The 23,081-nt window shown below is 43.0% G+C and overlaps 1 long non-coding RNA gene across 1 annotated transcript in view; it reads left to right on the forward strand.

Moving 5' to 3' along the window:
- LOC147651846 (uncharacterized) overlaps positions 1-22,865 on the forward strand; it is a 33,522-nt gene extending 10,657 nt beyond the window's left edge. The window contains exon 2 of the long non-coding RNA XR_015289715.1: positions 19,980-22,865. This is a non-coding gene — a long non-coding RNA (uncharacterized LOC147651846). The remainder of the gene's footprint in view (positions 1-19,979) is intronic.
- The last annotated feature ends 216 nt before the right edge of the window (positions 22,866-23,081 follow it).

The following is a 23,081-nucleotide window of genomic DNA, read 5'->3' on the forward strand; positions in this document are numbered from 1 at the left end:
GCATAATCATTTAGTTATGAGACACTGAATAAAACAAATGATCTTTTCATAGATTCACAGTATTTAAGTGGGGAAGGGATTGCTGTATTTAGCCTGACCTTCTCTACATCACATCTTTATAAAGCCAGAGCTGTCTAATAATCTTTGAGGCCCATGTTGCATACAATTATCAGTCTCCTGGATAAATACCAGCTGTTGGGATCCTTCCAGCTATGCCTCTTCCTGAAAAGCCTTCTGTATAATAAAGGGGGACTGATGATGCTCTTTTTGAAAGAAAATTGTGCTACAGGAGCCAGGAATACAAGAAGGAGCTTCAGGTCCAGGAGGAATGAGGGTTTCTGGCACAACTCTGGACACAGTAAGAATGGGTGTTGAAATGAAAGGATTCCCCAGTCTGGCAGCCAGATTCTTCCATTTCAGTGTGGGAGATCTTGGGAAGATCAGGGCCCCAGAATAGGAGACTTTTCCCTCAGTTTGCAGCAGCTGTTAGCAGTGTCCAGGAGGAAGGATGCTGCATGTAAAGGAGCAGGAACATTTACCCCTATGACAGCAAAAGAAGCCTACTTTTTTTCTTTTATTTTGTTCTTGTGCACGTTGTTTGAATAACAGCAGCTTGGCCACAGCCACAGCAGTGAGCAGCCAGGTGATGGGTCCCTCATGGGTTTCCTAATCACCAGGGGTTGTAAATGTCCTGCAGTGAGACTGGATCTGTAAAGTTTGTGCCAGTGATGTCCTGTCAGTGCACACGCTGCTGCTGGCTGCAGGGAGGAGCTGTGTTCTGCTTGTGTTCCACTCGGAGCCTTGTGAGCTCTCCAGATGCTCATGTCAGTGCTTTTCTGACACCTGTGTGGATACAATTACAGCAGCACAGCCCTATCAGGCCATTAGACACCATCAATCAATGCTGGTTATGGCTGCACTCCCAAAAGTGGGATGGCAGCTGGATGTCTGCAAAATGAACCTCCCTTTCACTCCGCCTAGAGCATGAACTGTGTCAGCAAATGTGGCATCTCTCATTTCTGAATGCTGTTTCCCTGGAAAAATGAGCACAAAGTAACCTTTATCCTGTGTTTTTTGTGTCTGCAAGGCTGTAACAAGCTTTCTGGAGAAGATTGCCTCTCTCCCTTTCTTTTGTGGGTGACTCAACCCATACCAGATTGGACCCTGAGTGTGGCTGCCCAACCTTCTGCAGGACATCAGCTGAGACTTCTGATGGTTTCTCTCCTCCAATCTGTTTTCTTCTTCTTTTTTTTTCTTTTTTTTTTTTTTTTTTAATTAATTCTGTATTTGGTTTGGGTTCTTGTCACTTCTGAGTGAAATGCTTTCAACCTGATCTTGAATCTCTCTCTGGGAAAAAGGTACTCAGGAGAAAAAGAACTTCCTTCTTGTTTTGACACAGCCTTCTATACAGCCTGAATATCAGGAAAGCCATTTATAGAGCATGTACAGTAATTGCATGCTTAATATTTCATCAGCTGCATTAAGAGTAATGTCACTAAAACCAGGTATAGATTTAAAAGGATCTCTTTTGATTAAAAGTGACTTTAGAGCTTCTTGTGTATAATAATAGCAGCAGGATATATTATCATAGATGTTACTAGGGGGTGCTGAATTTAATAATTCAACACACATAGACACACACAGAGATTTGCATTGAGATTTTTGGACAAAGCATATGCTCCTGTTTGACAGTGATCCTCTAATTACACCAAGATTAGACTGGTGTGAAGTAGATTCTGCAGCTTGAGCCACACTCCTCTTTCACAGCCAAGAGATTGCAATATTTTTTGGGAAGTGCAAACCCCATGCTTTCATTGCCATGCTCCAGCTGACAGCTTTAGGAAACAGAGGTTAGAATCCAGAGTGGTTTTCTACCAGACTTCCTTTAGCCTCTCGTGGTACGATGTCATACAATATTTGGTTTGAGGCAGAAATATTTCCTTTGAAACTGCTTCAAGTAATTTGAATTCTACTGCACCGTCTCAGCTACTGAGAAGAAAGATCTGCTGTCAGTGGGGCTGAAGCCCTTCAAACATGGGAAATAAAAGAAGAAATTTATTTGATGTGTCTCAGTAATAAACCTCTCGAACTTCACTCTTGTCTGAGAAATGAGAAATAATCTTTGCAAGATGATCTTGTGTTAAATGGTAAAGGGGAATCCTTCAACAGCAAGTGTCAGTGGTCTTCAGAAACACCCCTGTTATTTGTAATTTCTTTTTATTATTAAGCTAATAACTTTGCTAAATGGTACTAATGGATCCACTGGGTTTTTTGGCCAATTATGAGGATTTTTTTTTTAATGCCTGTGGTTCACTGATGATAACTTTCACCTTTATCCAAGCTATCATCAGAGCAGGTTTCCCAGGTGAATTCTACCAGCTTGGCTATGTGTGTTTTTGAGTCATGCAGCTGAATTTCCACCAGCAACCAGAACTCGTTTCTGTGGGCACAACTTGGGGCAGACCAAAATGCTGGAATTTATTGGTGTCAGGGACTGCTGTACTAGAAGGTGAAAACATCTTAAGAAATCTGGGAGGTGTTACCAAACTGTGATGAGCACCTGCCAGAGGAGCACTTTATTTTGCACCACTGAAACTTTGTGCCTTAAAGACACTCTATCAGTGCCTTAAATTAAATATATATATGTATATATACACACACATATACATACATGTGCCAAAAATATATGGTTCTTTCAGGGTTAGGAACAGAGAAATTATTGCATGGGGAATATCCTCCCTTCAAAATGTGCACAGCAAGCATGGCAAACCAGCTCATTTTCTGTGTGGATTAACCATGTGGAATGGCAAAGTCAGGTGTGCACAGCCACTGTGCATTGCTCTAACTTTTATAGGTGAGGAAGATTTGTGCATCTGACTAAAATGGAACTCTGCTTTAGTGCTTACTTATGAGTTGAACTGTAATTAGCTGTTTTATAAATGCCATCCTCCATGCAATGGAGTGACAAATACGTCACTCTGATACCTCTGGCCCTACTAATTCTACTGAGGTGGGGGCAGATACCCTGAGGATTCCTTTGAAGCTGGTGTTTTTCCTCCCCCCCTGCTTTCCTCACCCTATACAATGAAGTAGAGTTGGGTTTGAAGTAGAATTTGCTTTGTTAGTGTTGGGGGTTTCTCATTTGAAGTTGGCAGAAAATTTTCATTGAAAGACCAATTAAAAAGAGACAAACAGTCATGGCTAATTCCATCCTTGGAGAATATTTATTTAATGAAGCTCTTGCAGGAATTCTAGTTTTTGGTTCAATACAAGGCATACTTACATGGAAGCCAAATCATCATAATGATATTAAGTGATGTAGTTACTTAACTCAGCCTAATGCTATCTTTACATTGTAAAACATCAGTGTCAGTTCTTGGTTCTACAACAGAGTTTTAATGAACACAAATCAATTGCTGCTATTGCTGATCTGGAGATTGCAATTAAACAACTGGTCACTAAAAGGTCAGAAATTCTTATTGCTGGAGAAAGCAATCTCCATCTTGTCATCTGCCTTTTAGCACTGATTTTAGCATCTGTGTTTAAAAGATAAATAAATCATAAGAACCCTCAATAATTTATGGCATTGCCTTTATTTCTGTGTGGCATTAGTATGGTAGCCTCATCCTAGGCTTTCCTGGAATTTCAGCAAATGCTCCATTTAATGAGAGGATGTGTTTCTGTTTAAATGCTCCAAAGGATTTGGCTTCCAGCTCTGGGAGTTTTCCAAGCTGTAAACTGTTGATCACTCTTTCAGGCTCTGCTTGAGGTATTGGCTCCTCAAATCTAATTACATCTCTTTGTGATAGAACTGCCTGATGTGCTAATTTAAATAGTTTGCATCTGCTCTGTACGACTAATGTATTTCTCTATGGCTAATTTGGTCAAGAAATCCTGAAAAGTGAATTTAGTGGATCTAGGATCACAACAGAGCCTTCTTTTCTTTGAATAAACCACTTTCTGGTAATCTTTGTAAACAGTGTGTCAGCACTTCCCTGCTTCATAAAGGTTTGTTTCAACTGATTTTCTTGGTGCTGCTGTTTCTCCTTCAGCATCCTCCTCTAATATTCCCTAAATTCTCCCTACCTCCCTGAATCCTTGAGAGGATCCTGTCTTTGTACTATGGAGCAGAGATCTGTGGTTTTTTTCTCTCTTTTTTATTCTTTCTAGCCATACTGTGCAACTTTGCAACTTTCCTTACCAGCTACATCTGCCACTCCCTGTGGGCTGGCTTGCACCTTCTGCCTTGTTTTGCACCTTCAATCATCCCTTTGAGTTGTAATTGTTTGTTTTTTTTTCCTGAGAGTATCCTGAAGCCCTGTAGTCTGGCTCAGTAAAACTCAGCAAACCTGACTTTGGATGCTATCTAGATGTGTGCAGTTCTGTGTGCTCAGTCTCATCTGCAGCGCTGATGTGCACATGGTAAAAGGGATGTTTTGGGGATTCTCATGAGAGTACTCAAGGCAGAGGGAAAAAGGATGGTTTAAATCCTGCCCACATGATGCCAGACTGGCACTGGGGAGTTGGGAGAGAGATGTTGCTGATGGCTCTTAGAAATCATGAGGTCCATGTGCAGTGGCAGCCACAGGAGCCAGGGTGTCCTCAGGAGGGATGCTGAGAGCAAAACTTTGGGACTTGTTTGACTGCTGAGAAAGATATAATCAAATTCAGTGAAGCCATGAATTAGGTGGACTTGGATGTGTTTCTCACCAAATTCTGCACTGCTTCTGAGTGGAGGAACTCTGAAACTGGTAGGAAATAAGTGTCAGGTGAAAGAAATTGCAGCCTCTCATAGCAGGCTGTGAACCTCTGGGATGTTTTGTCCCAAGAGGTTCAAAATGGAACTAAACAGATTTAATTTCATCCAGCAGGTCTGAAGTGGACCTAAATAGTGCAGGTAGAGCAGTGTTTTCTGTGTCCCTATTGCAGTCATTACAGATCCTGGAGGAGCAGGAGGACAACAGGTTTCAGAGAGTGGCCACGCTGAGATATTGTCCCCAAACAGAGCCCTGGTCCAGGGCAGTGGATTTCTGGGCTAGACAGACCAGGCCTGCCACCTCTGGGGATATTTCTTACACATCCAGGCTACACTTCTCCCACTCTTCAAGCACTACCCTGGCTTGCTGTGCTGCAGAAATCTTGCATCACTCAACTGCTGCTTGTTTGTCGAAATTAAACCTCTGAGAGGCAGGGATCCCTCCTTCCCCCTTGCACATTTCCCCCCACGTCTTGTAGAATGCAGTCTGTATTTTGGCTCGGGTCCTTAGGTGCCTCTGTGATTTATACTGCTAAAAAGGTTTATGTGCCATACAAATAAATTTGTGTGCAGAATGCACATTAGTTCTTTGCTGTCATTGAAATAGCAGGACACAGGTGACTAATTTGAGGCAAGAAATGAAATTTGTGTGATTTAATCATTATAAGGAGAAAAAAGAACCAAGCCTGCCTGCGCTGTAAATGTCTTTTTGCTTACTTATGTCAGCGCTCTTCCCTTTTGGCATTTCCCTGTCGTGGTGTCATTAATATTTCCATCCCCCCTACATCCTTAATGATTTACTTGGTTGACCTGCATCATTTAAAATATTTTTTCATTATAGTGATTTTCTCATTTAGGTCCCTGGGAGATCTCTATATGTAATCAGTTTTCTCTAACAAATGACCTCCTTTAACTTCATTAGTTCAGAATTAATTTACTAGCATCCGAGATATTGAATGACTCTGATTAGTAAAATACAGCAAAAAAAAAATTAAAGTTCTCTTTCATTTATGGTGAAGGCAAACATTAATTAAACCCTATATTTCTTTGCTGATTTTGTTCACACTTGAATTTAATAAAGAGGGGATGTTTGATGGGCTGTCACTAGACATGAGATGAGGGTGGGGGTGGGATTACAAGATTTCTGTGTGTGTAACACTTGGGGAGGGCTGGGGAGGACATGCCTTGTGTCAGCCTCAGCTCAGCCTCATCTTGGTGTCTCTTCCTGTGAGTTATTTACAGGAGCAGCCAGGTGCCAGCCCCTCACACCTCAAGGCTTTGCAGGTTTCCATTTTACAAATCTGCTGCAGAGGCTGTGTGGCATCTCTGCCATGAATGGCAGCAAGGCTTTGCCCAGGGAATGATCCTTATTCCTGGAAAATCCAACCATTTGGGGAGGGTTCCCACTGTGGGATGATTTGCCCCACTCCCCATCCTGCTGGTGTACTGGAGCTAAAGGGGGATTGGATGGGGCCAATGGCCTTGTAAATTATTCTCCCCTCTTCACAAGAAGACAGTTTGTAGAGGGGACTCAGGAGATCAATTTACATCTCTTGAAGGAAAGGAAATTGAAAACACTAAAGCAATTTATTGCCTTTTAAATTTGGGGATGAGGGGGAATGTTAAGTAGCCTGAAAATATAACTACCTGCAAAAGCAAATAAAAAAACCCTGCAATATTTCACAAAGTCATAATCCACTGTGCTTTATATAAATGCATTTCCAATTTCATTGTGGGAAATGTAAGTGGCTATTGCCTTCTGCTGAAGAACTTGCCCATAAAACAACATTTGATTGGTGGATTCTGTAGCATTTCTGGTATTGTTTTTTTTTCCTTCTTACATTCTTACAATTTACATGAAACACTTAGACAAGATTTTTTTCCTCCAGACCTCATCTTGCAGTGTTCCAAATTTTCAGTACAATAAGTGTTTTGCCTGCAAGGCCTGTACCTAATGCTGGCTCATTTTGAATGTCTTTTCCCATTTAAATATTAGTCCAGGAAACCACAGTAATTGTAATCAAATGTGTATGCTCAGTATACTGTAGCCTATATGACTATAGGGTGCCTTTCTTGTCTAATTGTAATGATCTTAGAAAACAGGAGAGATGGTTCAGGAGCTCTTCTTAGAAGAGTCTTGCTCCTGGCAATATTTACTCTTGGGTAGATTAGAAAAATAAGAACTGGCATCTGAAAAAAACAACAAAACCCCAAATAAGTTAATATCTGCTGATTATATGAGGGCAAAGCCACTGCCACCAGTGCAGCAGAAAGATAAATTTTTCCCCTGTGAGTGGCACAGCATTGCAGAAAGGCCTTGGAGAAGTTCATTGTCTGAAGAGAGTGTAGGAGATACAACTTGAGCTTCATCCAGGCTACAGATCCCTCCTGTTTATCTTTCCCACACAGGAAAAGTCACTTTGTGTTGCCAAGCCCTGGAACAGGTTGCCCAGAGAAGTGATGGGATCACCATCCCTGGGGGGATTTAAAAGAGGTGCAGATGTGGCAGCTGAGAACATGGTTTACTGGTGGACTCTACAGTCTTGGAAGTCTGCCTAAGCAACCCTGTGGTTCAACAACTCAGGCTGGTTCAGGATGAATTGATGGCTTGTTTGTGCAGGCAGACTGGTTACCTGAGCTGTTCTGGGACAGCTACTGCTCTACAGGTATTCTGCAGTATTTTTTATGTCCAGATAAATCCAGCTTCAGAGATAAAGCAAACTTCTTCCTGGCATCATCACTTAGAGAATGGCTTTTTTTCTATGCTACAGCTGTTTTCCTGAAGCAGCTCTTGGGGATGGCAGCCTCCTTGCCTGGAGAGCTGACAGCTTGTCCATGTGAGAAATCACTACCAGCTACATCTAGGCCAGCCAACAATCCCTGTGTGGCTCTGTGAGCCACAGGATTCCCAAACCAACAGCAAAACATTTGTACATTTTCCTGAGAACCTGCATTGGCTTTCCACCCTCCCAGGCTGCCCTGGATGGGATCTCAGTGCCTCTGCTTATCCCCACCCTCCAGTGGGAACACAAGGCACTGAATCTGGCTGTGCCTTAATCCCAGATAAGTGAGAACTTTGTAACAGCTCACGTTTGCTTAACCATAACACACCTTTTTGTTCCTTCTTCACACACAAGTTTCTCCATTTTATTAGCTATTTATAAATACCTGATTAATTTATGCAGATGAGATTGGTTATTATGGCTCTCGAGGCACTGCTGGTGCTTGTAGATGCTTTATGCTGGACCTACTGAGTCTTAGCAGAGAGGGGAATCAGATGTATTTCTCCTTTTAGGAATGCTCCAGCTGCTCTCTGTAGCTGTCAATCTAAATTTGAGCAGAGGTACTGCACTGACCCAGTCCCATCTGCAGAGATCTTGGATGTGTGCTCACGACGCAGTTCTGTGCATCAGGGGGAGGTTTAGCTCTAGAGCTGGGTAATTTAGAGAGGATGGAGTTTTCCCCTTGGATAAATTCATTCATATTCACTTCAAAGGCTGAAGGGAGCTCCCAGCCCAGGTGTGCTCCACGCAGGCTGTGTTCACAGGGATGAGTTTCACCCACCGTGACAGTGCCTGCAGAGCCCTGCTCAGATGGTAACAGAAAATGACTGTGCAGAGCACTGCCTTTCTCCAGAGATCCACTAAATGCCTGCTGCCTGATTCACACATGTGAACCCTTTAACCCACTGCAGGATAAAACCTTCAATATTTAAGACCCACTCTGGTGCTGCAAACTCCTAAATGTGCTGCTGGAAAATGATGCAGCTCCTCTGACACCAGCCCTTCCCCTGGGGCTGGAGCCCAGGGCTCCAGGGGACTGGAACAGGGCTCTGCTGATTTACACGAGAATCTGGCTGCAGAAACTCACAAACCAAACCTCTGAGATCTCTTATAAACATGTCTGGTTAGGGCACAGCTCAACCTGAAATCAGGCCAGTGCTGAGAAGTTCTGAGGCCACTGCTCTTGCTTGTCATTACTGTAATTTGGATTTCTGCTGCTGTGTTTTGCTTTGTTGCAAGGCCTTTGGAGCATTATGGCTAGCTGGTGACATAAATCCCAGATTTACTGTTATTTGCTATAAACATTGGAGCACAACAGAAGAAAATATTTTCATATTAAAATACGAATCTGTGCTGTAGCATAAAACATGCACACGAGACACTAAAATTAACAATAATTTTCATTCTGTGCTGTATTTAATTTTAAAATGGCCAGAATATTGGACAAAATACTACCAGTGCATTCACTGTGGATTTTTGCTGCAATAGCTGCCTTCTGCTGTAAGGAGCAGCAGCTCCTCCTCTCCCAAACCAGCCTAGGATGTTTGGCATGGGCAGACCTCATGTCTATACATGAATTTGGGGAAGGAGAGGTCTACCTGAAATAAAATCTTTTATTGGGGGAAATTTTTTTGCTGTGAATCTGGCCTGATGATTTAGCCAGCTCCCTCCCACCCACAGGGGGCCTTCTGAAGATCTCAGGAGCATCTTTCTTGCATTCAGGATCTGGTCCTGGAGCTGAAGTGAGCATTGTCCTCTTTCTGGGCTGGCAGTGTTTCCCTGGAACTCAGGTGGAGGGAATCAGGACTGGCATTGTTGTCTTGAGATAAATCACTTGAGCTGAACCTTGCTGTCTTCAGACCATGATATGCTTTTGAGATAAATCACTTTAAGCAATATTGGTTTGCAAATTTTGTCTTTTCAGTCATAAAAGATTTTTTTTTTTTTTTTTAGTACTACATCTTAATCTTACTGAAACATTTTCTCTTTTCAAAAACCTGTCCTACCCACTCCTTTTTCTTTCCTAACCTGAAATATCAGTGCTTTGTAAAGTGTTGTATAAAAACACAAGTATTTGGAAAAGAATCCCTTTTTAAGCCTATTTGTTCATTGCAAATTTACTTAGAATGAACTTACATTGTTTCCTAGCCATGAAGAGCTGGAGGAGGGCAGTGATACATCACATGGTGTGGTTATGGGCTGTCTGGAGCTTGATTGAAGAGGTGATTCCTGGATTACAGATCTTGTTGCAGCTTTGAAAGAGGGTCCAGCCTGAGCAGTGGTTTCCTCTGGCTTGTGAGAGCAGCATTAGCTGGGGCTGGAGTCAGTATGGATTTCTGGCACTGAGGAAAGGCTGTACAGTTTGAAAGACTTCCTGTAAACTAGAAGACTGTCTAGCCTGTGGGCTTGGCTTAGATGCAGCCTTACCCCAATAACTATTTATTGGATATAATATTTAGATCAGCTGAAAGGTCTGCTCCAGTTCAGAAATACTGTCTTAGCCTGGACAAAATGTAGAATAATTCAGAAGGAGTGAAGGAGGAAATGTTATTTATTTTTTTTTTCCCTTTTCTATATGAGAATTGTATTAATATCAAATTATCTGGGAATTTTTATTAAACTACCTTGATTTCTATGGATTTGAGAATCCCATCAGGCTTATGTTCCCTGTGTTTTTCCAAAGCCCAGTGTGTCTTCTCCCTCTACCCAACATTATTTTTGTCTGCAGCAGTGCTGTGTGCTTTTGTTCCGGGCTCTCACACAAGGAATGAAGTTGGGTCTGATGTCCAGCCAGCTGCTTTCCCTCACTGTATGAGTCTGGCACTTGGGAACTCACAGTCACCTTCTGAGCCTGGCCTAAAACCCCAGGACTGGAGGATGTGGGAATACTGCTGGAGTAGGTTTGAGGGAGACTTTAAAAACACAGGGGCCTCTCTCCTGGAAAGGTGACTGGCCCAGGGACAGACCAGAACTTCTGGTGAGATCAGGTGAGGACAGACAGCATCCTCTGAGCTGGAAGGGTTAACAGGAGATTGCTGCTTCTCTTCCTGTGCCTGTACTGCGATCATGATTTATATATTTGAAAGTAGGGGTGATTAATAACCCACAACCCCTCAGCCTGCCAGGAGAGCTCAGCACTTAGCATACCACAGTGAGCCACGATGCAAACAGTAAGAAATGATTAACAACACTAACATTTACCCTCCTCCCCAAATAACTCAAGAGCAGCATCAATGGTCCCTCGCACTTCCTGGCTCCCAGCAGGGGCGTGGGGGCCACCAAAAACCTTCTGCAGCAAAAGGTTGTAGCTAAAAGTCAGTGCACTGCAGGAAGCATGGTGATGAGTCTGGCACAATCACCTGGAAAGATAAATATAGTTATCATGCCATTCCTGGAGCTGGATATAAATGTCTCCTTTCCATATGCACTGTTCCTCTGGAGATAAGGAAAAACTGGCCTATGGAGCCCTCACTGACCTCAAAAGTCAATTAAAGCACAGAAAGAACTCATTTGCTGTTTATCAGCCTGGACCTCAATGCTGTCCCTCCTCAGCACTGGGATAAGAACAGAGGGAGAACAATGTGGCCAAAGAAGAGAGGAACAAATCCAGGAAGGTAAATTGGAGGGAATTTGTCTCTGGGGTAATGGCACATTGAATACTGAGTTGCATCGGTTCCTGATATCTCATGGCTCCATACAGACCTATCACTACCAGCTTTGTTCTGTGGTTCCTGGTGAAAAGGAAAGGATCTACTTAATTCCTAAAACCCTTTGGAGGTCAGGAAGTGTTTCTCTTTCCTCTGTGTTTTTCAGTGCTGGCAGGGGGGCAGATTAGATTTCTTAAATTCAAAGAGGCAACCTAACAAGATCCTGTCTCTGTGCTGATACAAAAGGGATGATGGGAAGTCCTGGTAACCAAGCAAAAAATATACAGAAGAAAACCCAAATGGAGATGTGGGCAGCTCAGCTGTCCTTTTTCCCTGTGATGGAATTAAACATGAGAAGGTAATTTGCAGCCTCACGTGAGAAAAGAGCAACGTTACTTTTTTAGTGCTAATCCACATCAGCAGCAAAGTGAGTTGACTGGAACACTGCTAAGGGTTGTCTGTGACCTACTTAATTCATAATGGGACAAACAACCCTTTTTAATAAGATACAATGGCAAAGCAGGACCTCAGAGGGGATTCTGAGCCCCCTCCCTTCTCTCCAGGGTCAATAGGAGCTGCAAGCCCTCAGTCTCTTGCCAGCTGTCTCTACAGTGTTTGTGGAGGCAGAATGTTCAACCCACCTGTGTGTTGCCTGCACTGGAGGGCAGGGGACAGCCGTGCATCTGCAGAGATGCAGTTCCTGCAGCAGCACCCACGTGCAGTGATGAGGTTGCTGCACAGAAAGCGTGAGTGGGGCACAAAGCAATGCTCCCATTTCAATCAAATGTGCACCATCCCCAAACACAGACAAGTTTTGTCCTGCCATATTCTTTCATGATCCTTAAGTGGGAGTGTTTTGAGGTAAGATTTTCTTAGCAAAAAGAAGAAAAAATCCCGTTTGTGTTATTTCAGTGGACACCTCAGTCTGCAGAGCTGCTTCAGTTTCTTGGCAGCAGCTCCTTCCCAGAGCCTGCCCCTGCTGCACTCCCCCCAAATGCTCAAACTCTGCTGTGAGCCTTAAGAAACCTGTTAGAGTTGCCTGAAAGGGCCCTCTGACACTGCTTTTAGCAACACACCAGACTTCCTGTTAAGTTAGACTTTTCTCAAAAAGTACCCACTTTGTCCTTTACTCGCCTCTTTTAAGTCAGATAACTGAAAACAACATCTTGTTTAGAAATATTGAAAGGATGTCAGGGGAGTTTTATTTCCCAGATGGACTGGCTGTTCCCTCATGCACCACAAACAGCTGTCTCCTCACCCTGGAGAATATTTTGTAGTGTGTGATGGGGATAGCAGATGACAGGGTACATGGCTTCTGGAGAAACTTGGAGTACAGGAATGTTACTCAAAGGAGGTTCCATGGTACTAATTCAGTAGTGATATTTTAACTTTTTACTTTTTCTTTCCCACAATAAGCTTCAAGGTTTGTTTTTTTTTTATTTCTTTTTCACTGTAAAGCAGCTTAGGTCTGATGTCAAATGTGCTGCATGCATATTTGTTCTGGCACAGCAGCAAAGCTGAGCAGGAAAGGAGATTATCTACTGTAGAGCCATTGAGCTGCACAGCTCTGGGAGAAGAAACTACAGGGTAGGTGGAGCCAGATGGGCTGTAAACAAGGGAGGTGTGCATCAGTCCAGCTTTGTTCCTTGGGGTGGTTTCACTGAGCCCTTGCCTCTGAGCAAGGTCCTTCCTTACAGCTCTTTTAGCTGCTTTTTTGCTCTTTTTTATTTTTTTAATTTTTTAATTTTTTTTTATTTTTATTTTTTACTTTTATTTTTTTTATTTTTTACTTTTATTTTTTTTATTTTTTACTTTAAACACCAGAGACACATCCTTTCTCTGAGGTTATATGGGTTGTACTGCAAACACTTACTGGGACTAACCCTGGAGGCCATCAGCACGGTTTTTTTGGCTCCACAATTACATTTCACTAAGCACCATATGGTGGTCTAGTCCTTCCATCAAGCTGTTAATGAAAAGGCTGAACCAAGCCTTGGCCAGCACTGGCATGAATATCCCTTAGGATAATGACTGGCAGAGGACAGAATGGCCTGCTATCCCTCAATACTCACCTCCTTCTCCTAGAGATCACTTGAAAGCCTTGTTGAGATAATCAGAGATGCAGAGAGCTGAAAATGTTCTGCTGGAGAGCAGCAGTGTTCAAAGACAGGGCCAGCTCCTCCAAAAGGTGGCTGGAGGATTGTAGGACATGGATCTGTGTTTGCTGCAAGGACAAGGTGACACTGCTGACCCCCTGCAGGACAGAGGGAACTGGACAGAATACTGGACAGCTTCATCTTCCAAGAGATTTCCTGGACATGGAGGCCTGGCCAGCTCTGGGTTGCAGGTTCTGATGCACGATAGAGAAGAGCACAGGTCTGGGGTGTCTCAGGTCATCAGGGTAAATCTCATCTAACCCCAGTGTTATGTGGTGAAAAGGAGACCAGCATGTGGCCAGTAATTCTACAGAAGGGAAATATTTCAATCAATCAGTTGTTTGCTTATTCCTCTTCCCTGTTTCACTTCTGGTTTCCTGTCCCTCTTTATTCTCTGCACCTCCTTGCAGACCTGACTGCTTTCATTACAAGGTTGAAGGGCAGTGCCAAGTGAGCACATTAATCTCATACATTTTCATGAATATCAATTATGAGCTGGATGCCAGAAGATTTTTCTTATTTTCAGCAGAGTTGAGACCCAATTCTATGTACAAACCCTATCTCAGGTAAAACCTGGGGGTGTTTCTTCCAAAGTCCAGCCTGCCATTTGTTTTTCCCATTCCTTCCCACCATGCTGACAACTCTGCTTTTTTCCTGTAGTATCTATATATACAATGGTTATCAGGAAAAGCCATTCCCCTTTCTGCCCTTGAAAGGCAATATCCACACAGGCTCTCAGGCAGAATTTGGAGAGCAGAATCTCTGCCGTTCAATTACCATGGAGCTTATCTCTTTCATGTGTGACTAGATACTGTATTTTTTTTTCTCCAGCAAGACTGAAATTTAAAAGGACAGGAGAATTTCTGGTGCTTGAGATGGAGGAAATGTGTCTGGTGTTGAAATGAATGGGGTTTATGGGCTACTGGGAAATAGGACCATTTCTGAGGGAATAGTTGTGTCTCTTATTTTGCAGTTGCACTGTTGGTTACCTGATTCAGATCATCATGACAACAAAAGGTCAAAATGATATAGCAAACTTTATAGCTATTCTTTTCTACACGTGAAACCACCTTTTTCTTTCACAGAGTCTATTTTACCCATGGTACAGTAAGCTCTGTCTGCATGGCAGCAAAGTAAGGCCAGGGAGAGCTGCAAGTCCAATGTATTGTTTATTTGAATTACAAAAATGCCAGTGAACTTTACTTACAGGCTACCATGCCACGTTGCTGACTGCTCTGCAGACACCAGGCAAAAAAGCAAATCCACCCAAAAGGGGTTTGGGGTGGAGGCAGTGGATCCCACAGTGGTTTGTTGAGTCCACTGCTGGAGCAGGATGCTGATTACGGAGGGCAGCAGCTCTCCCTGAGCAGGAGAACAAGGGCTCAAGGCTGCCCTGGTGAGCAGTGCAGCAGGGCAGCAGTGCAGCAGGGCAGAAAAGCAGCAGTGCAGCAGGGCAGCAGTGCAGCAGGGCAGAAAGGCAGCAGTGCAGCAGGGCAGAAAGGCAGCAGGGCAGCAGTGCAGCAGGGCAGCAGGGCAGCAGTGCAGCAGGGCAGCAGTGCAGCAGGGCAGCAGTGCAGCAGGGCAGCAGTGCAGCAGGGCAGAAAGGCAGCAGAGCAGCAGGGCAGCAGGGCAGAAAGGCAGCAGGGCAGCAGTGCAGCAGGGCAGAAAGGCAGCGGGGCAGCAGTGCAGCAGGGCAGAAAGGCAGCAGGGCAGAAAGGCAGCAGAGCAGCAGTGCAGCAGAGCAGCAGGGCAGCAGTGCAGCAGGGCTGGCAGGTTCCCTCTGCCTGCTCCTGGCTGGTGAGCCCTGCTCTGGTGATTGATCCCACTGATGGGGAGAGCTGTGTCCCCAGAGACTGTGACCTCTCCTGCTCACAGCATCTCTTGGATAGCTCCTAAAATGCCTGGGAGCTGCAGTATAACTTTTTAATCTGTTTTTTTTTTTTCTGATTCTGCTTTTGTACTTCTCAAACATGGATTTCTCTGTCCCCTCTGGGCTGAGCTCTTTCAGAACACTCCCTCGTGGGGAGTTCTGTTTATCTCAGTTTTCTGGGTGAGGAAGAGAACTCCAAATCCTGTTAGGATCTTGTTTCTCGTGTTTATTAGGATGTTATCACAAAACCTGGCAGGTCCCTCCAGACTTTCTGCACAAGTATAATTCACTACAACCTGGCACACTTTGGGCTCTGATGGCACAAAATGGCCTTGAACTGTGCAGCTTTTTTATCTTTATACTTATTCTTATGCAATTAACAATAGACACGTATATTATTTTTCTTAATGGCACAATGACCCATCAGTTGTGTGCTGCACTGTGGCATTTTCTATCCAATCACCTCCTACTACCCAAAAACCTCTAGAAGAAGAAAATGAAGAAGGAAAAGAGACAACACTCTAAATTCTCCATCTTGTATACTGTTTTCTAAATTAATTTAAACTCTAAACTAACTTTTTCACCCAGTGACTTAAGAAAACTTTCTAATCTACACACTTCCACTTTTAGCTTTTCTGTCTAACAGTTGTTTTCATGTAACACCATGAAAACATGCCCGTGAATTTCATGTTCTATGAAATTCAGTGTTCTCCTGGATCTCAGAGGCAGGCATCAGAGACAAGGGCACACACTCTGTGTCTCAGACTCCAGCACTGAGAGTGTTTGGGACATGCACATGGGCCAGGCAGCTGGAGAAACGAGGAAATGCATGATCTAAAATACATCTATTAATTTTGGGTCAAGATGTGGCAGCTTACCATGAGGTCTTATAGCTATAGATAGTAACAGGAGCAGTGACCTTTAATTAGAGTGAGATAATGGGCACTGCTCTAACACAGAAACAGCTAAAAATACAAGCCAGTATAAAAATATAAAGTATCTCAGAATGTGATTACATTTTCCACTAATGGAAAACATAGCTCAGCTCGCTGTATCACTGAAAAATGTTTTCTTTTACAGACATTAAGGTTACATTTAGATTCTGAGTTGGTGTGGTTTAATTCAAAGTACCATATTAGACTGGTAAATTTGAAGTAACTGGCAAACTGAGTGGATATTTCCACTTTGGTTTAAGCTGGACTTATTAAATTTTGGTTGAGTTTGATTTGATTTAGTTCAAGTTTAAAGTAAATGAAAACTCCCAATGTAAAATTAAATCTGCCACCTGTAAATTAAAACAAGAGATATTTTTTTAATGTTTTTGCTTTAGCAAGCTCTCCAGTTCTGGAAATGTGGAGGGAGAAGGGTGCTGAGCCCTGATATCCAAACTCTGTGTTCCTGGGGGGATGTTTCAGATTAATCTGGTGCTGAGAGCTGAGGCTGTGACAGAGCAGGGCAGTACTGCAGGAGGTTGAGCTCCCTCTAAGAGGAGCCCAGAGCAGATGCTCCCAGACTCCTTTCTGGACATCAAAAAATGGGAATGGCCAGGATGGCTGGTTTGAAAGCACATTTCTGACCTGGACTAAGATGTAGGTGTGGTGATCTCCTGGCTCCCTAAATGGCTTTGGATGATTTGGTGATTGTTTGTGTGTCAGAAGAGAGCTCCTAAAACCTCACTGGGACCCAGTCTGTGAAATGGGGGCTGCTGGGACTCCACATGAGCAGGAGTTGAAATACCTATGAGCTCACAAAGCAGCACATTCCCTTTCTTTCCTCAAGGAGGAGCTTTTAAAAGTTTCCTAACATTTCTTCTGTGAACTGAAAATGATTTGATTTGCTTTTCACATATGCTAATCTGTAGCTAGAGCTGCTACTAACACACAGAATGTGGCTTCATTTTTCTCTCAAAGTTAAACTGGCCCTTTGGAACTAAACCAGTGACTCAGGATAGGAAAGAACTGTTTACAACCCAAACTGCCTCAAAATAATACAACCTGGAGCTCTGAGCTTGGAAATGCACTTTTCACTGTGACAAGAATTTGAGCATCTATCTTTTTACGTGTCAGAGACAAGGGAAATTTCCCCCTTCCCAGCTTTTGCTGATAAACTTCCTGCACCTATTCAGATAAAGTGATTTGTGAACTGTCTTGAAATGCCCCAACAATTGCAAGCTGAGAATAGCAGCTCTATTAATATGCAAGTCAGAACTGCCATTATGGCACAAATTATAGAGAGAGCTGGAAAACATTTCAGGAGTTGACTTGTGAGCACTGAGAAGCAATCACAGCCCACCTCTGCCCCAGCACACATCCTTCCACAATAGGATCTTCCCCATATCTGTTGACAAACTTTGGCTAATGTTTCTGCTGGCTGAAGGGTTTTCTGCCAATACAGCAACATATTGCAGATAAAACCTAATGAGCTGAGTTTAACAAAAAAATGCCATGTGGCTTCCTTACAGTGATGCCCATCTGTCGACTTAGTGAAGCAGCAGCGTGCTGCAGCTGTACTCCTTTGCTTTTTATCAAATCAAAATAAAGCTGTGCACCCCAGAGTCAGGTATGATAAACAGGCCAGCAAATTGCCTTACATGGGTATCATACAGCTCCTTATCTGTCTCACTTTTCAGAGCAGCAGAACCAGATGGCTCCTAACGGTGGGTGAAATTTTCTCCGTTATGTTTTTGGCATTGAGCTGGAGGGATGCAGTCCAGAAGTCCACCACCAAAACAACAGATATTTAAATTGGACTGGGACTGAAATTACAGCCTGCAAACAGAACTTTTGAAATTGAAGCAGATTTCATTAATGGCAAACAAAATGCCTATTTAGAGTGGGTCTGGTGGAACAAAATGGACACAAAACAATAAAAATGAAAAAAAAAAAGAGTCTTTGTGAACAGCTTCACAGAACAATGAGGGGGTTGGCCTTTCTCCAACCTCCCTCCTGGCTGGTGCAAAGCCTGGCAACTGCCCTTTCCACACCCCCTTATCTGTCACGGGGGCAATGGGAATAGGGAAGAGTTCCCTGGATGGTGGCTGGAGGAATTGTCTCCCACCAGTCCTCTCTGCTGCCAAGGGTGCAGAGAAATAATTTCTGCTGGTCATTAAGAGAGCCTGGGGATATGGAGCATCTGTCTGTGATAGAAATCCCTGCTGAGAGCAGGATGTCACAGGCTAAAGGCCTCCATCTCTCCTGTCTCATCCTTTCCCTTTTTCCTGACATTTTTCAGGCCAATCTGAAGTTTGAAAGGAGTTTGCTCTTCCTTTGACTGGATGTTAAACAAATATTGGTGCTTTTGTCTATCTGTGGTTTTGGTACCAGATCCAGATTTGGGGGACAATCAGAAAGGGTCTAGATTCAGCACAGAAGCAGTTCTTGTTTGACAGATTTGGAATGGAGAGGCTTTCAGTGTGTGGGTCATGCTTTTGTAGGTGAGTTCTAAATCCTGCTGGTTTTATGTCTCAAAGCTGAATGTAAAATTCATTTTTTGCTGCCAAGGTGTATGTGAGCCCCTTCTACTGCTGGGAACATGCAGCAGATTTGCATGAGGTTTTGCTGTGACCAAGGGAAACACATGAAAGAGAGCAGACTGAAATTGTTTAAAAATGTGACTGCTGATGAACTCCTCCAGCACATTAGGTTTCTGTGAATTTAGGCTTCTCTGAACATTTGTGTTGTGTGTGTGTGTGCTCTGGTGTCTGCTCTGTGAGCTGTCACCCTGCAGCTGTACCAACATTTCAAAGGCTAAACCTGGAGCCTCTCAGTTGTCTGCACTCCAGTGAAACAGAAAATAAAAATGTCATATGTAGGAAACCAACTGAATAGAAACAGAACTGGCACCTTTTTCCCCCGGGTCATTAAAAATTATCTGAATCTACCATACTTCTGAGGAGTAGATTGTTTGTATTCATGGGTATTTGCATGTAGGTAGATGGTTTGTTTTAGGCACAGATATCTGAAAAATCTGTTCTCTTTTCCCCCAATGCACTCTGTATGTACCTCAGTAAAAGATGCTTCTTCTGAACACAAATGAAGCAGTATTAAATAAACTGCAGAGATGTTGAAGATTGGTACTGGGAAAAAACCAAAATTTTTTAATTTTTTACACATAAGACATTTCAGAATTGTGATTGCTGTGAATTGTGGTCATTTCTTTTTGTGTGTATGAGATGGTGAAGGGTGTATCCACATCAAATAAGCTGAGGCAGGATGAGAAATGCCAGAGCCAGGCACGCCTAATTGACATTCTTCCTCTTCATTGTGTCCTGAAGATACAACAAAACAAGAGGGTGCTTGTCTTGGAAAGGGTGTCAGAACTAGCATGAAAAAGTATGAGTTATGTACACTGCTGTGGCATCTAAATGTAGACAAATGGAATTTTCTTGTTTTGGAAGTGGTGACAAATGCCATGTTGAACTAGTTTTGCTTGGGCAGGGCTGCACAGAGGTAGGCAAAGTTTGCTGGGAAATATTCTGGGGAATCTGTACTCTGGAAGTAAAATCTATACATGGGCCATTGCATCTGCTGCCACCTGATTTGCAGAATCAAGGTCTCAGCTCAGGGCAAGAGGCTGAGGCAATTCCCTGTGACCAGTGGAATTTTACTGCTCTCTCACCACTGTTTCAAATTCTGTCCCATTTGCTAAATTCCTAACATTCACATTCCAATTCTTCCTAAACAGAATGGGGGATATTGCAGGCGATTATTTGTGTAATTTTACTTTCTTCCTGGTATTTTATTCATGGTTGCAATTTCTTCCTTTTAGCCAAGCTGTAGATGAGAGGAAGAATGAACAAGATGGTTGAGTTAAATATAGCACTGGGGTTGAAGCATAACACACTGTCCAGGGCTCCAGTCATAAAAGAAGAAAGAATTTACTTCAGAGAGGATTAAGCACTCTGTTGCTACAGAAGTTGTACATGATGTCAAAGAGTGGAGAGTACTGAACAGCATGCTAGGAAAAGGAAAATCCTGGGATGCTGACCCAGAAAATTAACACTCTGCTCCGTGGTTAGCTCAAAATGGAAGAGGAGTTCCACGACTCTTTTTCCCTGGACTGTGACAGCTGTGACAAAGCCACACCATGGAGTTACAACTCCAGCTTCATCCTCAGTGTGTGTCTGTGGGTAAGGAAAAGTCATGTCTTTGTAGAGCTGCAGGCTGAGCATGCTGTGGACACACTGCAGCAGGAAATTTGGCCAGGTCCCCTCCACTCTGTGAATCTCTGCTCACACTTCCAGGGTTAATCTTCTTGTGCTAGCTCTGTACCTCCTAATGTTAGGAGGCATAAGAAAATGATTCCTGGAAGTAAAAATGTAACCCTGAACTGGAGGGAATGTGTCTGGATGCTGTCCCCGAGCCTCTGTGGAGGCAGAGGTGCAGACTGGCTACAGACAATCTGTGTGGCCACCTCAGGCTGTGCTGCTCTAAGACCTGGCTCGCCACTCCCTAGCCATGCTGGCTATGTTAAACCTTCCAAATACAAAAATAAGAGCTGGACTGAGCCAGAGCTCCCTCCAGGGTGAAGGAAGAGAGGCAAAGGAGGCAGAGCTGGGTTCAGCAGTGGGAGGTGTAGGGCTGTGTCTGGTGGGTGCCACATCTCTGTCCCCTGAGCATCCCCTCACTTGCCACGGCAGCAGGCATCCTGCCATGGCACAGGGTGTGGGACCCCTGCAGCTCTTCAAAAACCTGTTGTTGTGCAGCTGCTTTGTCTCCTGAAATTGTGGGTAGGAAAAAATACAAAAGAGGAACCCCTCTTACTTATTATATATGCTGGGAGCTCTGCAGCCACAAGGGATGTGATGTGATGGGGGCAGGAGGTGCTCAGGATTTCTGGGTTAGTGCTGGAAGAGATCTTCCTCAGTGACCAGCTGTGAGAAAACAGAGGAAATGGTTTCCAAACCCTTGCAAATGAAACAACCCTGGGTTTTGGAGAGGTGACAGGAACTCAGTCACCTTGTTTGGTGGAACAAAAGGTGTGGGCTGAAGCAGGAGAGGAGAGTTCTCGTTTCCTACATGGTGAAAAGCTTTGCTTTGTTTTTAGCATTTTAGTAGCGCTGTTAAATTGTGCTGTGATGAATGCAAGAGAGTTCCTGTGGTGAAAATCAAACTGTCTCCTCCCCACCATGCTGCTAGGCACTGTGTAAAGGCTGAGAATTTCATATTGCAGAGACATACTGGGAATTGGGTAGCTGCAGAGAAGAAATGTTAGGTCAGCAAGGAATCTGCTCACTCTGCTGCCTCCTTCTCTCTCTACATGAATATAAGGGCCCCTTCTGGGAAGAGATGATTTAAAGAAAACTGGACATTGAAAGCAGAACCATTCATCTGCTATAATTAGTTTATTAAACAACCTCATAGTAGTGATGGCTAGGAAAATATTTCATTGACATTCATTCAATACCTTTCTCTGTAAAGAAATTGCTATAGCAGAATGCTACTTATGCTGAACTAATAACAAAATCATCACAGGATCTATTGAATTTACTCCAGTAATTTATTTCACACATCCACTAACTTCTAGAAAACAATTCCCCTTCAATATTTTTCTTTTACAGGGAGAAAGAAATGCTGGACACTGGTTTAATTTCAGTTTATATGTCTCCAGATCTACACAAAAGGCGTTTGCCCACTGAATTTTGTGCCTTTTATTAAGAATGACTTACTGAAAAAGAATGTGTTTCACTTTTAGTGACCCTGAGTGCTAGAAATGGATGAAGAATTGATTTTTTGGTTTGCTGAGTGAACTAGGAATTTGTGTGGAAAATGCTTGTGGGTTGATCCCCCCAACTTTTTTCATCTTCCCACAGAAGTGTAAAATAAAAAAGCTAAAAAGGATTGCATTGGCCCAAGAATTTCTTTGACATAGAACACAATATGTTGTTCAGAAAATGTGGAAATGAAAGGCCTGGAATGCTTTTACCAGAAAAAAAAAACCACGTCAGCTCCTACTGCTGGGAATGAGTAAGGTCAGATCCCCTGCTCACTTCATCCTGAACCTCTTGTGTTGGAGCAAACCAGCAGCACCTTCAAACAAAACAAGAAACTACTTTATAGTGCAATAAAGGGAGTTGTTTGTGTTTGTCTGTAGTGATTCACCTGAATTTTACAAAGAAGCAGTAGTGCCAGCAACAACAAAACCCCTTTGCCAGAATTTTCAGTGGCAAAAGCTTTGACAAAACCAGAGATTGCACCAATGAGACCATTTTTTTTCCCCAGATTGCTTTAATTTTTATTTGAGAAAAAAATATGGAAAAAGTGTTTTGCAGCTACTAAACCCTAGGCTTTTGTATTTTAAATTAGGAAAAAAAAGATCAAGCTTTGAGTTTTCCAGTGCAACTTGAAAAATGCTCAAACATTTTTAAACAGAGAAAGTGAAAAGGTTTAACTTGTTCTCAAGATCTTCTCTAAACCAAATCACATTTCTGTAGCTTTTAAATGCACTGTGGTCACAGACCCCAGCTTCTTGTGGTTTGTACTCACAGAATTCATCACAAGGCTTTTATTTGCTTTCAGCTTAGAAAGGGTGATATAACAGCACATGAAGCTTTTGTACTCACTCTCAGATGAACTGGAACATTTTATAACCCTTTCTGGTCTATTTTCCAGCCCTGTAACAAATAAATAAACTCTTTGATGTTACCAGCTGAAAGCCTAATTGTTCCTATAATGATTCTTTGTTAAGTTACCTCTTTGCTCCTTGCCTGTGAAGATGTTTTCCATTGCCTGGGTTCAAGATGTTCTCTGAAAGGCCACTACATGATACAATTATGTGACAGACTGTAGGAGATTTTTCATAAAAGGCTTTGGAAACTTTAAATCTTGGTTATTAAAAGATGAAGTGCTGCAAATGAATGTCTTTAAAGCC

The sequence above is a fragment of the Cyanistes caeruleus genome, chromosome 8, assembly GCF_971803275.1.
Source record: "Cyanistes caeruleus chromosome 8, bCyaCae1.hap1.1, whole genome shotgun sequence".
In the NCBI taxonomy this organism is placed as follows: Eukaryota; Metazoa; Chordata; class Aves; order Passeriformes; family Paridae; genus Cyanistes; species Cyanistes caeruleus.